This window comes from Pan troglodytes, chromosome 10 (assembly GCF_028858775.2).
Source record: "Pan troglodytes isolate AG18354 chromosome 10, NHGRI_mPanTro3-v2.0_pri, whole genome shotgun sequence".
NCBI classification, from domain to species: domain Eukaryota; kingdom Metazoa; phylum Chordata; class Mammalia; order Primates; family Hominidae; genus Pan; species Pan troglodytes.
In genome coordinates, this window is record NC_072408.2 from 48426713 (window position 1) to 48440048 (window position 13336).

At 42.6% G+C, this 13336-nt stretch overlaps 1 long non-coding RNA gene across 1 annotated transcript; it reads right to left on the bottom strand.

The window, feature by feature from the left end:
* Positions 1 to 7708: 7708 nt before the first annotated feature.
* Positions 7709 to 13119, bottom strand: LOC107967763 (uncharacterized). Its single transcript, XR_001708478.4, has 4 exons — positions 12592 to 13119; positions 9780 to 9947; positions 9555 to 9642; positions 7709 to 7943 (listed from the first exon to the last, which is right to left on the bottom strand). It is a non-coding gene; the product is annotated as an uncharacterized LOC107967763 (long non-coding RNA).
* Between the last annotated feature and the right edge of the window lie 217 nt (positions 13120 to 13336).

A 13336-nucleotide genomic window follows, 5' to 3' on the forward strand; every position in this document is an offset into this window, starting at 1 on the left:
TGAGGAGCTGCATTCCTTTGGAGGAGGAGAGGTGCTCTGCTTTTTAGAGTTTCCAGTTTTTCTGTTCTGTTTTTTCCCCATCTTTGTGGTTTTATCTACTTTTGGTCTTTGATGATGGTGATGTACAGATGGGTTTTTGGTGTGGATGTCCTTTCTGTTTGTTAGTTTTCCTTCTAACAGACAGGACCCTCAGCTGCAGGTCTGTTGGAGTACCCTGCCGTGTGAGGTGTCGGTGTGCCCCTGCTGGGGGGTGCCTCCCAGTTAGGCTGCTTGGGGTCAGGGGTCAGGGACCCACTTGAGGAGGCAGTCTGCCCATTCTCAGATCTCCAGCTGCGTGCTGGGAGAACCACTGCTCTCTTCAAAGCTGTCAGACAGGAACATTTAAATCTGCAGAGGTTACTGCTTTTTGTTTGTCTGTGCCCTGCCTCCAGAGGTGGAGCCTACAGAGGCAGGCAGACCTCCTTGAGCTGTGGTGGGCTCCACCCAGTTCAAGCTTCCTGGCTGCTTTGTTTACCTAAGCAAGCCTGGGCAATGGCGGGCGCCCCTCCCCCAGCCTCGCTGCCCCCTTGCAGTTTGATCACAGACTGCTGTGCTAGCAATCAGCGAGACTCCGTGGGCGTAGGACCCTCCGAGCCAGGTGCGGGATATAATCTCGTGGTGCGCCGTTTTTTAAGCCCGTCGGAAAAGCACAGTATTCGGGTGGGAGTGACCCGATTTTCCCGGTGCCCTCCGTCACCCCTTTCTTTGACTAGGAAAGGGAACTCCCTGACCCCTTGCACTTCCCGAGTGAGGCAATGCCTCACCCTGCTTCGGCTTGCCCACGGTGCGCACACCCACTGACCTGCGCTGTCTGGCACTCCCTAGTGAGATGAACCTGGTACCTCAGATGGAAATGCAGAAATCACCCGTCTTCTGCATCACTCACGCTAGGAGCTGTAGACCGGAGCTGTTCCTATTCGGCCATCTTGGCTCCTCCCCGTCTTTCTACTGTTTTTTGACTTAAAGATTGTCTTATGTAAGTATAGCTACTCCTCCTCTTTTTTGATTTTCATTTTTTTCTTAATCCATTTAGCCCACCTCTATCTTTTAAATGGGAACATTACACTCAAGGTTATTAGGTTATTATTGATATGTGTGCACTTATACCTGTCACTTTATTTATTAATTTCTGGGTTTTCCCCATATTCTTTGTTTTTTTCTTTCTCCCATTGTTTATTGTAGCTTTGTGGTTTTCTATAGTGTACTATTTGAGTTCTTTGTCTTCCTTGTTTGTGTGTTTGCTCTACTGATGGGTTTAATACTTTTGTGTGTTTTTGTGATGGTGGACATCATCCTTTCACTTGCAGGTATAGGACTCCCTTAAGGACTTTATTTCTCCTTCATTCATGAAGAATAACTTTTCTGGGTATTGTATCCTTGACTGATTTTTTTTTTTTCTTTTAGCACTTTGAATATAATATCCCATTCTCTCCTGGCCTGTAAGGTTTCTTGCTAGGAAATCTGCTGTTAGGCTGGACATGGTGGCTCATGCTTGTAATCCCAGCACTTTGGAAGGCCAAGGTGGGCAGATATCCTGAGGTCAGGAGTTTGAGACCAGCCCGGCCAACATGGTGAATCCCCATCTCCACCAAAAATACAAAAATTAGCTGGGCGTGGTGGCATGAACCTGTAGTCCCAGCTACTCAGGAGGCTGAGGCAGGAGAATTGCTGGAAGCTGGGAGGCGGAGGTTGCAGTGAGCCAGGATTGTGCCATTGCACTCCAGCCTGGAGGACAAGAGCGAGACTCCATTTCAAAATAATAATAATAATAATAAAATTTAAAAAAGAAATCTTCTGTTATTCTAATCAGAGCTACCTTATAATTGACTAGATTCTTTTCTCTTACTGTTTTTAGAATATTTTTTAACCTTTGACTTTTGACAGTTTGACAATAATGTGCTGTGGAGAAGATCTTATTGAATGTAACTAGTTGGAAACCTATAAACTTCCTGTACCTGGATATCTCTATCTCTTGCCAGACTTTAGAAGTTTTCAGCTATTATTTTATTAAATAGATGTTCTATCCCTTTCATTTTATCTTGCCATCTGGGACACTAAAAATTCAAATATTTGATTGCTTTATGGTGTCCCATATGGCACATAGGCTTTGTTCATTCTTTTTCTTTTTTCTATTTTTGTCTGACTGGGTTATTTCAAAGGCCTTATCTTCAACTTCTCAAATTCTTTCTTCTGGTTCATCTAGTCCATTGTTGTAGACTTTAAATGCATTGTTTTATTTCATTAATTGAATTCTTCATTTCCAGTATTTCTGTTTGGTTCTTTTCTATGATATCTCTTTGGTTAATTTCTCATTCATATCCTGAATTGTTTTTTTCTGATTTCTTTGTATGGTTTACCTGTATTCTCTTACATATCACTGAATTCCTTAAGGTCAATATTTTGAATTTTTTCTAGGATTTTATGAAATTTCATAAATTTCATTGGAATCTGTTGCTGGAGAATTATTGTGTTCCTCTGCAGGTGTCATATTTTCTTGCTTTTTCATGTTTTTTGTGTCCTTACATTGATATCTGAGCATCTGGTGTAACAACCTATTCTTCCTATTTTGGATTTGCTTTCCTAGGGGAGGGGAGGATTTTTCCTGAAGATATAACTATGGTGTTGGTTGGGACGGCACCTTGGCTTTGATTTTGGGTGTGTGAAGTAGTATAGTCCTTGTATAATTTCTTCAGCTGTAAACAGTGGTCATGGTGTCTGTGGTGTCATCAGTGGCTTAGGGTGTAGTTGTTAATGGAGGCTACGGTAAAGTTTTATTGGAGACAGGCATTCCAGGTAGGCCAGTTCTTGGGCCCCAGTAGTGGCAGTGGTGGACCAATCATGCCTGTCCTTGGGCCTCAGGGTGGTGTATGCTGGCATCAGTGTTAGTGGGGCCAAGCCAGCTTATTCTTGGGCTTCCAGGTTGCTCGAGTTCCAGGGATGGCAGTGGTGGGCCAAGCATGTGGGTTGGTTGTTAGGTCCCTAGGTAGTGGGTGTGGGTGTTATCACTAGCAGTGGTGGGATGACCCTCTGGCACTCAAGTGATCTGTGCTGGTGTTGGTGGTAACTACAACTGGCTAGGTAGGCCGTTCCCCAGTCCTGCAAGTAGTGTATGCAGGTGGGTACCAGCTATGGTGGTAATGACAGGTTGGTTGGGTGTGACATCAGGATCCTAGAAGGAGTGCTTAGATACCAGTAGCGGTAGCTGGGGCTGGGTGATCCCCAGACCACTGAACAGCATGCTTGGACACTAGCAGGGATGGAGCCAGACTGGGTGTTCCTGCCGTCAGCCCCCATTGATGCATGCAGATGCTGGCTGTGGTAGGTAGGGACAGGGTCATCCCCAGCCCCTGGTGGAATGCTCAGGTGGGAGTGACAACAACTATGCTGTGGTCCTGTTGTTGGGGAGGGCAATGTTGCTTTCTGTTGCAATAGCCACAGGCAGGCAGCTAGGGTGCACACTCTTGGGCTTCAGGTGGCAGTTGCAGGTGGAATATCTTTTAAATGTGGGGCTGTCCTGCTATTGGGGGCAGCAGAGTTGCTGCCAGTGGTTTGTACTTCAGCTCCAGTGGCAGCAGCCAGCAGTGGTGATGACTGTGGGCAGGGAACGTCAATGGGGCTCCAGGGATGTAGAGATGCAGGGACCATTGAGCCCGAGGGCAGGATGTAGTGTGTTGGGGATTGGGCTCAAAATGACATTGTGCTATAGTTGCTTAGGACCCAGTGTGGGCCCCCTGTCTGGAGCAGTGCCATTGTATGGTCTCTGCAACTCCCTATTTTATTCTCAGTGCTCATGGGAGTTGAGAGGCACTACTTTATGTAACATTCTAAATTCTTTGTTGTCATTTCAACAATATTCACAGCATCTTCACTACATGTACTGAATGTGCACTTCAGTACATTCCGTGTCAAGAAACCACTTTCTTTGCTTATTCATGAGACGCAATCCCTCATCTGTTCAAGGTTTTTGATGAGACTGCAGCAATTCAGTCACATATTCAGGCTCCACTTCTAATTCTATATATCTTGCTATCTCTACCACATAGCGAGTGTGGAACCCAGCACAAGCTTCCTCTCCAAGTAGTGCCATGATATGGCCTCTGCAACTTTCTATTTTATTCTCAGGGTAGGTGAGGGTCAAGAGACTCTTCCATGGCTAGGATTTCAGGGGTCTGTGGTGGAAATGTGCACCACTGGGGATCTCCCACTTACTCTTTCCCCTGTTGGGAAGGCTCTCTGGGGTCCCAACTGATCATGGCTGAGCAGGCTGCCTCACTTTCCTCTCCCTTCTTGCTTTAGGTGTTTCCTGCCACTTGTCTGTTGAATTCCAGTATTCTCTCTTAGAAGATCTATTACAAGTGTGATTGTCTACTTGCTATTTCAGTGCTGCTTTGTGGAGGAGGCAAGTACCAGATGCCTCTAGTCAGCCATTTTTAAGCCTCTCTGCAATTTCTTAAAATAAGACAATGAGGTTTGCCTCATCAATTGACTCTTCACAAAAGATTTCTCTGTAGCATGTGATGCTGCTTGATAGCATTTTACTCACAGTAGAATTTCTTTCAAAATTAGAGTTAATCCTCTCAAACCCTGCCACTGCTTTATCAACTAAGTTTATGTAATATTCTGAATCCTTTATTGTCATTTCAACAATGTTTACAGCATCTTCACCAGGAGTAGATTCCATGTCAAGAAACCACTTTTTTTGCTCATCCATAAGAAGCAACGCCTCATCTGTTCAAGTTTTTTGATGAGATCGCAGCAATTCAGTCACATCTTCAGGCTTCTAATTCTAATTTTCTTGCTATTTCCACCACATTAGCAATTATTTCTTCCACTGAAGTCTTTAACATCTCAAAATAACCCATGAGGATTGGAATAAACTTCTTCCAAACTCCTGTTAAAGTTGCTATTTTGACGTCCTCCCATGAGTCATGAATGTTCTTAATGGCATTTAGAATGATGAATCCTTTCCAGAAGGTTTTCAATGTATTTTGCCCAGATGCATCCAAGGAATCACTATCTATGACAACTATAGCTTTACAAAATTTATTTCTTAAGTAATGAGACTAGAAAGTTGAAATTACTCCTTGATCTAAGGGCTGCAGAATGAATGTTGTGTTAGCAGGCACGAAAACAGCATTAACCTCCTTGCACATCCTTGCTCTGAATTAGGCTATGGCTTAGGGAAATGTTGTGGCTGGTTTGATTTTCTATCTAGCCCACTAAAACTTTCTCCATATTAGCAATGAGGCTTTTTACACTTTCTTATTATTTGTGTGTTCACTGGCATAGCACTTTTAATTGCCTTCAAAAACTTTTCCTGTGCATTCTCAACTTGGCCAACTAATTGGTGCCAAGAGTCTAGCTTTTGGCCTGTCTTCGCTTTCTGCCTGCCTTCCTCTCTATGCTTAATTTTTCCTAGCTTTTAATTTAACATGAGAGACATGCAGCTCTTCCTGTCACTTGAACACTTAGAGGCCAATGTGGGGGTATTAGTTGACCTAATTTCAATATAGTTGTGTCTCAGAAAATAAGGAGGCCTGAGGAGAGAGAGAGAGCAAATAGCTGGTCAGTGGAGCTGTGAGGACACATGGAACATTTATCAGTTAAGTTTGCTGTCTTATATGGGTGCTGTTTGCAGTATCCCAGAAGCAATTACAATAGTAATATCAACGATCACTAATCATCATAACAGATATAAAAATAATTTAGAAGTTTAAAATATTGTGAGAACTACTAAAATGTGACACATAGACATAATTTTTCCACCTGCTGTTGGAAAAATGGTACCAGTAGACTTGCTTGACAGAGCTGCTATCTACCTTCAATTTGTAAAAAGCACAGTGTCTGTGAATCACAAGAAATCAAAGCACAATAATATGAGGTATGCCTGATTTTTGCTGTTCTTTTTCTATTTTCTTGAAGTGAGAGCTTAGATTATTAATTCAAGACTTTCACCTCTAGGTCTTGAGCTGTAAGATTTTTCCTCTGCACTGTTTTAGCTGCATACCACAGATTTTAATATGTTGTATATTCATTTTTGTTTAGTTCACTATATTTCTCAAATTTTCTTGAGACTACCATGAGCTATTTATATTGGTTTCCATGTGTTTGGAGATTTTCATGTTATCCTTTTGTTACTGATTTCTAGCTTGAAATCCATGTAGTCAAAAAACATATTCTGTATCATTTTAATTCTTTTAAATTTGTTGAGGTTTATTTTATCATTCAGGATATGGCTTCCTTATATGAATGTATATGCGTGTATACATATAAGTATACATATATATAAATATAAATATGTATAAATATGTATACATATTTATCTCTTCTGTGTATTCTTCTTCTTTTTTTTTTTTTTTTTAAGAGAATCTTACTCTGTCACCAAGGCTGGAGTGCAGTGGCACAATCTCACCTCACTACAACATCTGCCTCCTGGGTCCAAGCAATTCTCATGCCTCAACCTCCCAAGTAGCTGGGATTACAGGCATGCACCACCATGCCTGACTAATTTTTGTATTTTTAGTAGAGACAGGGTTTTGCCACGTTGGCCAGGCTGGTCTTGAACTCATTACCTCAGGTGACCCACCTGCCTCGTCCTCCCAAAGAGTTGGGATTACAGGAGTGAGCCACCACGCCTGGCCTGTGTATTCTTCTGTTATTGGTTGGAGTGTTCTATAAGTGTCAATTCATTCCTGTTATTTGATGGTGTTGCTAGGTTCTTCTATATCCTTGCTGATTTTCTGTCTAGTTGTTCCATCAATTGTTTAAAGAGGCTATTGATGCCTCCAACTATAGTTGCAGATATGTCTATTTCTCCTTTCAGTTTTAACAGTTTTTGCTTTATGTATTTTGAAGCTCTGGTTTGCTGTGTGGAGAATGATTTAGAGGGGCAGGAGTGGATATAATAATAGCAGATAGAAGGTGACTGACAAGGTCGCAATGAAAATATTCGTGGCCTGGATGATGGGAGTCAGCTGTCTCTCTGCATTCCAGGTCTCCCAGTTGAAATGCTTCACCTCATTTTTGCTATTCTCCCACTTTATACCTTCTTCTTTGGTGTTTATTCTCAAGAGTTTTTGTCACCCCCACTGACACACACACACACACACGCACCTGTCCTTTTTTTCATTTTGAGGTATGGACCATTATTAGCTATCTATAAATGTCCACAAAATGTCAAAATATTAGCTTCTATGATTTACCTTTCCCAGGGGTATTTGCATTAAAATGCAAATAAATTAATATTATTTAATAATATTATAAAATTACTTTTTTTCAATAAGCAAAAAAGTGTTTTTAGGCACTGTGAAAGGCCAATTGCAGAAGACTGTTTTTGTATAACATAGAGAACTAAATTTTCTACCATTTCTAAGGGAGTCCCAGTTGAGGTAAATGCCTGTGAGGTTACTTTTGACAGGGCTGATGGTGGTGGGGTGGGAAGACCTCTTCTATTCCCTGTTTCCTCTTTCTGTTCTCTTCTCTTCTACTTCTGATTCCATCTTTTTACTTCTTCTTTGCACATCTCCATCCTTTCTGTTACTCTCTGCCTTGGGGGCAATGGAAAAAACCACCAGATGTCTGCCTTGAAGTTGTTTCATGAAGAAGGATCATGGTACTCCACAGAACACTATATAATGCTACACCCATTCTGTTATGAATTTTTATTTTTCTGCTTAACATGGTTTCATGCCTTTCACCTTTCTCATCTCTGCATGGCTTCCCTGCTTGGTAGAGCCCAAACTGAGTTCTCATTCACAGCCACTTTATAACCTTCACCCAACCTTTCTTAGTGTGAGCACCTGACTGGAGCAACTAAGCCGGCTTCTTCAGTTGACCACACTACCATAGACAAAGAATTTCTTGCAGTAGTGCAGGCTGGACATGTTGTCAGCTCTGATGAGGGTCTAGCAGCAGAGATGGAAAAAAGCAGAGAGATTAGAGACGTATTTAGGAGCTAAGATCATCATGACTTAGTGATGTGTTTGTCATCTTTGAGGGTCCAGCTTAAATATCTCATATCCATGTAGTTCTCCCTCTATGCATTTCTTACAAAACATGTTTCTCATTTGTGCTCTCATAGTTCATAGTGCATACTCCAATGTGTCACTTTCTGTTTATGTATCTAAATCTTCCACTGAGTCATGATCTGAAGGGGGAGATAATGTCTCATGTCTCTTAGTATTACTAACAGCCAGCACCCAGCTTAGTGAAGGGAGAAAGGTGTGAAAAAAAGGAAGCAAAGTCCTCATTAATATATACATATGAATCTAGAGCTAGATGTTGACCCCAAAACAAACCTCACGAATGCCTGGCATTGTAGGCATACCAGAGACCCTTAGGTCCATCCTAGCTACTTGTGTCCTTGACTGTGACATCACTGTAAGTCAGTATCTCAAATGACAGGGGACAGCTGACTTGTAATGGGGTAACTGGAAGACCAGGGAAACATAAACATGAACACCCCTACCCACTACCATTCCTCAGGCAGAAATTGAGGCCGACAATGCGCGTTGGGTCCTTTTATGCAATAAACTTAAAACTTTGGCAACATGTGAGTTGGCACTAAGCCTGTTTTCCTTCTCTCAGATCCCTAAAGAGCACAGTTTGAAAACAGAGAATGAAGGAAATAAACCAATACAACCCCATGTAATCATGTGGCACACTTACTCCGTTGTAAGAGAGGTACTTTGCAAGTTGTGGGCGTGCCTCTTTTTTTTTTTGAGATGGAGTCTTACTCTGTCACCCAGGCTGGAGTGCAGTGGCGCGATCTCAGCTCACTGCCAGTTCCGCTTCCCGGGTTCACGCCATTCTCCTGCCTCAGCCTCCCAAGTAGCTGGGACTACAGGCGCCCGCCAACATGCCCGGCTAATTTTTGTATTTTTAGTAGAGACGGGGTTTCACCGTGTTAGCTAGGATGGTCTCAATCTCCTGACCTCGTGATCCGCCCGCCTCGGCCTCCCAAAGTGCTGGGATTACAGGCATGAGCCACCACGCCCAGCATTGTGGGCATGTTCTCTTTAGTGTCAGAAGGATGGTACATTCAGAGGAAGAGAAGCTTACTATGAACTGAGACAGTCAGAGAGGTCCTGATGGATAAGATGAGATTCAAGAGGGACGTGGTTCCATGGATAATGTAAAGACTCCATGAAATTAAATAATTAGGAATCCATAAGATATTTTGGTAAATATAATCAACAGTAAATATAATGAGCACCTACTATATGCAGGACACAGAGACTGGTCTTATGCAGGTGTAGGAAGAAATTTAAAACATGGAGGGAGGTGCTTACCCTCAGTAAGTTTTAGTCTTAGAGTATAACACCCTTGAGCCCTAAAAATGGTGAGTCCAGCTCCAAAACCCACAGCTTCATGCCCTCTAATCTGTCACTGGATAAAATACCCAAATCCTGGCAGATCACTGACACCATCAGAACATGTCAACACTCCAGGATCTTTTGAGGAGTGGACTCTGCTCCTCAGTCTCATCAGGACTGTGAGGAATGCTTCGTGAATACCTGTCATCTTCTCAGGAAACAGCTGGAGATGAAGCATGGCTGTCATTGCATTTCTCTTACTGTGATTGTTCAGAATGCTCCGACAGAGCTACCAAGGAGGAGGAATGGCACAACATGATGACAAGATTAATTAGCATCTGCAAGACTGGACATGGCTCCCCAAGGGATTCTTCCCATGCTCTGCCATGGCTGCCTCTGGTACCCTCCCCCGACTTGAGATGTCACCTCTGATGTGTCTGGGTCCCCAGCTGGCTTACAAGCTCTTGTGACATCAGTGGCACATTTTGTGGCATTGCATTTAGAAAACTGTAAAGCTGGTATATGCACTAGAGATCTGTCCTTCATTTTCTTCATTTTGTATTTAATGCTGTCCTAACTCCACAAAATAGAGACCTGGAAATGTCAACAATTGGATATAGTATAAGAATTTTAAAAGTAGATTTTAAAAGCACAAAGGCAAATTTAAGCTCAACATTATGGATAATGCAGTATTCTGTATTTAGTAGCAATGAGATCTTTCAGACCTTTCTTTATTTTGAAATATATTATCTTCTAAGGAGTGTAAGAAAGATAGCCTCTGTCTAAACCAGGGGCATGAAAATTACATCCTCTAGGAATTTGAGGAAACATTGCAGAGGGCATTTGACTGCCTGGAGTCTGTCGGAAAGATAAGGCTTTATATGCTTCAGTAATATCCTAGAACAAAATAACAGCCACTGTTGAGCACTGATTTATGTAACACCCCAGTGTACCGGGCACTATTGTATATGATACCCCAGCGAAATAGATATTATTACCATCTTCGTTCCCAGGATTATAAAGTTGAGAACAAGAACAGTGGGGTAACTCGTCCAGTGTCAATTATCTAGTGCATGTTTAAGCTTGCATAAAGCCCAGATATATTTGACTCCCATCTGTAGTCATGGCCACTGTCCCTGTTGCTCTTGAATAAAAGATTGAGGGATCTGTCTTAACCTGTTCACACTGCATAACAAAATCTATAAACTGAGTGGGTGGCTCATAAACAACAGAGATTTCTTTCTCACATTTCTGAAGGCTGGCAAGTCTAAGATCAAGATAGATTTGCTATCTGGAGAGAGCCCACTTTCTGGCGTATAGATGGCATCTTCTTGCTGTGTCCTCCCGTGGTAGAGGGAGCGAGGGTCTCTCTGGGGTCTCTTTTTATTTTTTTATTTTTATTTATTAATTTTTTTTTTGAGACGGAGTCTCGCACTGTCGACCTGGCGGGAGTGCAATGGCATGATCTTGGCTCACTGCAACCTCCGCCTCCCGGGTTCAAGCAATTCTCCTGCCTCAGCTTCCCCAGTAGCTGGGATTACAAGTGCACACCACCACGTCCAGCTAATTTTTTGTATTTTTAGTAGAGACAGGGTTTCACTATGTTGGCCACGCTGGTCTCGAACTCCTGACCTCGTGATCCACCTGCCTTGGCCTCCCAAAGTGCTGGGATTACAGGCATGAGCCACCGTGCCCAGCCTGGGGTCTCTTTTATAAGGACACTCATCCCGTTAGTGCCATTAGCTCTGCCCTCATGATCTGGTTGCCTCTAAAAGGCCCCGCCTCCTAATGCCATCACCTTGGGGCATCGGATTTCAACACACGAGTTTTGTGGAGCACAAACATTCAGAACATAGCAGGATCCAATGATTAATTCATTTTGTGAATTGTTACTTGCAGTCCTGTAACTATGCCACAGTGTTACCTTAGAACGTTAATTAAATGTGAACTGCTCTTCCAGGCCAACAATAGTACAAAATCTACAACAATTTTTAGTTTCAAGTATTTTACCTGACACACTGAAACTTTTCCAAAGCATGAAAACATATTTTTTAAATGTTCTTCAAATTGAGTGGATTTCATCTTTCTCCAGTCACCTACTTAGAACTGAAATACTCATGTTTGTTGGGGAGTACAGCCTCAGCTTTCAACTCATGAGATCCAAAGAGACAGTGGAACCAAGTAGCTCTCTTTTTTTCTTTTTTTGTAGGTGAGTCAGAAGCCAGCCTGTGTGTTACAGGAGGAAGTTCTCCCCTCTGCCTATGAGCTCGTTTTACATCCCAGGAGAATCTTTCAGACTCTAATCATATTGGCCAAGATTCTTCCATCACTAGCATGACTATTGACAGGAGAAAGTATCAGTAGAACAGGACATGTTCAGATTTAGAAGGTAGAGCAGAGTGAAACAAAGTGAGTGTAATAATTCCTACAATAGGCCGGGCTCGGTGGCTCACGCCTGTAATCCCAGCACTTTGGGAGGCCGAGGCGGGCGGATCACGAGGTCAGGAGATCGAGACCATCTTGGCTAACACGGTGAAACCCCGTCTCTACTAAAAATACAAAAAAAATTAGCCAGGCGCGGTGGCGGGTGCCTGTAGTTCCAGCTACTCAGGAGGCTGAGGCAGGAGAATGGCGTGAACCCGGGAGGCGGAGCTTGCAGTGAGCCGAGATAGCGCCACTGCAGTCCGGCCTGGGCTAAAGAGCGAGACTCCATCTCAAAAAAATAAAATAAATAAAATAAAATTCCTACAGTAATTTTTATGTACTTCATGGTAGTACATAAAAATTGTGAAAATGAATATGCTGCGTGGAGTTTTTTTTTCTCCCAGTGGACACACAACATTGAATGATTCATTCACTGTTGGAGCAGAATTTTTTACCCTGGATCAATTGTGTGCCTTCCTGATGATACTTTAATAGAACAAGTGGGCACAGAGTGACAGATGATGACGGGAGGCTCAGACACAAAGTAGAACTACTGTTGCCTGGAGCCAAACAAAAATTATACCATTTAAAAACTCAGAATCCAAGAGCTAATATGTTGTCCACAAAAGAACAAAAGGCAGAAAGTTTATGCTAAAATGAGGTTAGTTATAAATGTCAGTAACTCATAAAATGGGTATGTCCCATTGGGGCCTAAAGAGTTAATATGTAAAAGGAAACAGATTGAGGTCAGGTAGCCTCATGAAAATCTCAAATGCTGTGCCACAGAGACAAACGTGGTACTGACGACTCATACCTGGGCTTGATCCAAGAGGCCTTTTCGAAAGTAGAGGCCTTTGTCTCTCCAGACCTGAGCCTCCTTTTTTGAAAGGGACTCTCTCTGATGTCCATGGAGTTGAAAGAGAAGCTCTGCTTTATTGGAGAAACTCCTTTCTACAAAATCACCTGCACGGAGGCAGACATTTGCAGGGAAATGAGACTGGCTTGTATGATTAATTCTATCAAATGGATTTAAAATTAATCCACAGAAAGATAGAAAGAGGAAATGACACTCTGACAATAGCAGGTCTTCATGATGTTCTTTCCCCCATAATTTACTCCAAGTGAAGGTAGAAACCAGGACACAGAATTTTTGTCACAGATGGAAAAAGAAAAAGGGATGCCAGTCATTTTGTTCTAATTCATTTGCATTAAAAAAAAATCCTTCCCTCCTGGTTTCCATAGCTACTCCACCCCCTCAGTTTTCATTTGTAACTTGTCTGAGGGAGAGGTCAGGGACTAGTGGCACCGGTGCCTTCTCACCCCCACCACAGAAGAGGGTGTCAGAATCACATGCCCTGCGTGATGCTAATCACCCCAGCGCCCCCGACAACAGCAAAGCAAACCCAAACAGAACCCTCTCAACCTAAACAATCTTCCTTTCCCCTTTTAACTCTGAAGCTCTTATAAAAAACAGATATTTCAAGGATGTCCTTTAAGCTAAATACAAACTAGAACATTGAGGTAAAACACAATTATCTGCCCTAAAGTAAAAATATAGA